This window comes from Ictidomys tridecemlineatus, chromosome 3 (assembly GCF_052094955.1).
Source record: "Ictidomys tridecemlineatus isolate mIctTri1 chromosome 3, mIctTri1.hap1, whole genome shotgun sequence".
Taxonomy (NCBI): domain Eukaryota; kingdom Metazoa; phylum Chordata; class Mammalia; order Rodentia; family Sciuridae; genus Ictidomys; species Ictidomys tridecemlineatus.
In genome coordinates, this window is record NC_135479.1 from 117,802,338 (window position 1) to 117,806,068 (window position 3,731).

The following is a 3,731-nucleotide window of genomic DNA, read 5'->3' on the forward strand; positions in this document are numbered from 1 at the left end:
GTCTCTTTCTTTATTAATTTTATTTTTTAAGCATTAGCTTGCACAATTTTCAGAGTAATTCCCATTCCTAAAATCTCCTTTATTGGTTTTATATTGATGAGTATTTTTGGTATAATGGAAAATAAGATTGCATAGAATTCATGATGAACTACTCTTTTTTCTTTTCTTTTTTTTTATATCATGAGTATAGTTTAGTCTGATTGTCCAGTGTTGGATGGGACCCAGTAGACTTTCTGCTCCACAGCTGATTTACACTTCTGGGTTAGCTAAGTACAGATGGGGCTTGAAATATTGTATACTATTGCCAAACAAATTGGATAAAAGTAAATCAGATAAGGAAGTCCTGATTAGGTTAAACTTGAAACAATATGGAGAGACTTATCTATGTTTTTGGAAATAGTATTTTTCTTCAACAGAGGCTCCTTTGACATTGAAAATGATCTTTGATGCTTAAATCTTTACCTGGGCAACGAATCCCCCTTTCCTTGGCTGGCAAGTTAGATTTTCCTGTATAGCACAAACATATGCAAAAATACAAAATACATACAAAATAAAAAAAAATGAAGAACCTCTGTCACTTGAGATCTGTCACTCTGCACTAGTACAACATGACCTATGGGTCTAAACATCTATTCTGTGATCAATTCCATGCAGACTCCAGGGAAAATCTTCATGTCTTTAACCTTGTATTGTAGAAATCATAGGAGACTTCTTCCAAGTGTGGCAAAGGTTTGAGGTATATGCCTTCACCAACATCAGAAATTGACACTGTGTTCTTGTACAGGAAGGATTTGAGAGGCAGAGAGGCCTCACAGGGAGAAAAGAAACCTTTTCTGCCTTGTCGAATGCTTCCATCCAGGTCACAAGACTGCAACCGATTCTGCAGTATAATGAAATATTATTTTTCAATAGTGAAGAGAGTCCTTTATTCTATTTGTTTTCCTTTTGAGTTTGTGGTTCTGAAGATACTAGAAAAATAATATGAAATTTAGAACAGTTGCATAATAATAGCTTAGGGATTTTTACAATAAGAAGCCAATTATATTTACTCTGAAACTTGCATATATGTATATTGAGAGCTAATATCAGTTTCTTACACTGGTAGTAAAACGGACATTGAATATAAGAATTGAAAACAGATGTGGTTTTATTTTTAAAAGTTTCCATTAAATTTTCAAAAAATCAAATGCAAACATCACACTTTAACCAATTTAAGTCTTACTAGTCATTAATTTTAAGATACATTTTATAATAATAGTTGACAGAATATTAAAAAATAACTCTTTGGAAAATTCAAAAAAATTTAATTTAGAAATTTGATAAATAATGATGAAATATATTCAAGTTTCTATATTTTTATTAAATTCTTATAGTGCATTATAGTTACAGATAATAGCAGGTTTCACTGTGACATTCACAAATGCATATAATACAATTTGCTTCATTTCATTCCCTTGTTACTTTTTCTTCCACCAATCTGCTGATTTTTCCTTCTATTTATTTGTAGAAAAAAAATCAACAAAATTACTCTGTGTGTGTATGAATATATTACAATGAGTCCTAATTTATGCTTAATTATCATGCACCAATTAAAGTTTTGTATACTTTTGAAAATAATTATATTGCTTTAAATTATTTAAATTAGTCCCATCAACAGAATATGAACTGTATTAAATTATGATTATAATAATTAAATATCAGTGTTTCTATTGAAGTGAAATGAAGAAAAAATACATTTATGTAATAATATAAACTTAAAAAAATAAATTTATGTAATATCATAGTAACCTGTGAATTATGTTTATTTGTAGTTTGTTACACATTAAAACCTTATCAAATAACCAAGGGATAGTTTTGGTTCTCTGATATTTTTTAAACTTTCAGTTTATAAAATTTTAGCTAATTCAGGTTTATTTATTATAAAAGGTATATTTGTCAAAGTATAAGGATAAATATAATTTAACTAATAATATATGAGCTTGATTTATAGAATTTAAATATTTAAGTGTTTAGTGGTTAAATATTTTATATGAAATTTTAAATATTTAATTATGGTATGTGAGTCTCATTGGGCCTCTAGTTCTATAAATATTGGTGATGAAATTGCTTCTAATTCCAAAATAAAATTGAATATTGGCTGGTCATTTAAAATTAAAGGGTCATCATTAATTTCCATAAGTATGATATTAGTATCATATAATAAAATATTCTGTTATAGATATATTTACAGAATTATTTAGCAACTGAAAAGTGACAGTGTTAAAAATTGAAAGGTGGCCCCAAAGCATCACTGAATTTTTCTTGTTTTTATTATCTTCACGGAATTCTACATGTAAGAAGAGGATCATATATGTAAATCAAGGCTTGGCAAAAGTCTATTTCATTTGATCAACAATTTTGTCTTCATCATTGTCTCAAAATATATTTTGAACCGAGAGTCAAAGCCGGTTCCTAGTCCAGTTCTGTCCCTCTGTTGCCCGCCTCCTCTTCTTCCAACATGACAGATGCCGCTGTGTCCTTTGTCAGGGACTTTCTGGCTGCTGTAAGACCAGGGTTGCGCCTGTGGAGCGGGTCAAGCTGCCTCTGCAGGTGCAGTATGTGCCAAGTACATCACCACGGAGAAGCAGTACCAGGGCATTATAGACTGCGTGGTTCCTATCCCCAACAAGCAGGGAGTCCTGTCCTTCTGGCATGGTAACCTGGGCAATGTCATCAGATACTTCTCCACCCAGGCTCCCAAGTTTGCCTTCAAAGATAAATACAAGCAGATCTTCCTGGGTGGCGTGGAGAAGAGGATCGCTTCTGGCGCTACTTTGCAGGGAAAAGTAGATGAAATCAATACACACCCTTGTGTTTTGTGTGTCTTCTTCATTTTGCCCTAATCCATCCAGCAGCTGGTGTGGTGAAATCCAGAGCTAAAAGGGAATTCAAAGGCCTCGGTGACGGGGACTGCCTGGTTAAGATCTACAAATCTGATGGGATTAAGGCTTTAATGCATCCGTGCAGGGTAGTATCATCTACCAAGCTGCCTACTTTGGTATGTACAGCACTGTAAAGGGAATGCTTCCAGACCCCAGAAGACTCACATCTTAATCAGCTGGATGATTGCACAGCCTGTCACGGGGTTGCTGGGTTGACTTCCTATTCATTTGATACTGTTCAACTTGGCATGATGATACAGTCAGGGCTCAAAGGAACGGACATTATATACAGGCAAGATAGACAAAGATTGCTCCTGATAAAGGAGGCAAAGATTTTTTCAAGGGTGCAAGGTTCAATGTTCTCCAATGTCCAATGGGTGGTGCTTTTGTACTTGTATGATGAAATCAAGACGTTCATATAAGTTATTTCCTATGTTTTCTCCCACCTGTGAACAGCATGTTGTATTATATAACATATCTTGAGCATTCCGGACAGACTCTTGGCTGTTTATCAATGTCAAGTATTTCCTGGATGAAAATAGGAAGCATTAATATTCATCTGACCAGTTTTCTCTTAAAGCCATTTCCATGATGATGATGATAATAATGATGGGACTCAATTCTATTTTTTTATTTCATCATTCCTGATAAATAACAAATTTGAAGAAATAAAAATATCTAAAAACAAAACAAAAAAATTCTTGAGGCATTACAGCTCAGGGTTAAAACCATATGTTATTTTAAAATGAGTCTGATCTGAGTTTCAATTTGACAGTTTATTTCTTTTTTTAAAAAAAATAATTACTCTTT

At 32.9% G+C, this 3,731-nt stretch overlaps 1 pseudogene; it reads left to right on the forward strand.

The window, feature by feature from the left end:
- The first annotated feature begins 2,497 nt into the window (after nt 1-2,497).
- LOC101971862 (ADP/ATP translocase 2 pseudogene) lies at nt 2,498-3,343 on the forward strand (annotated as a pseudogene).
- Nucleotides 3,344-3,731: the final 388 nt, after the last annotated feature.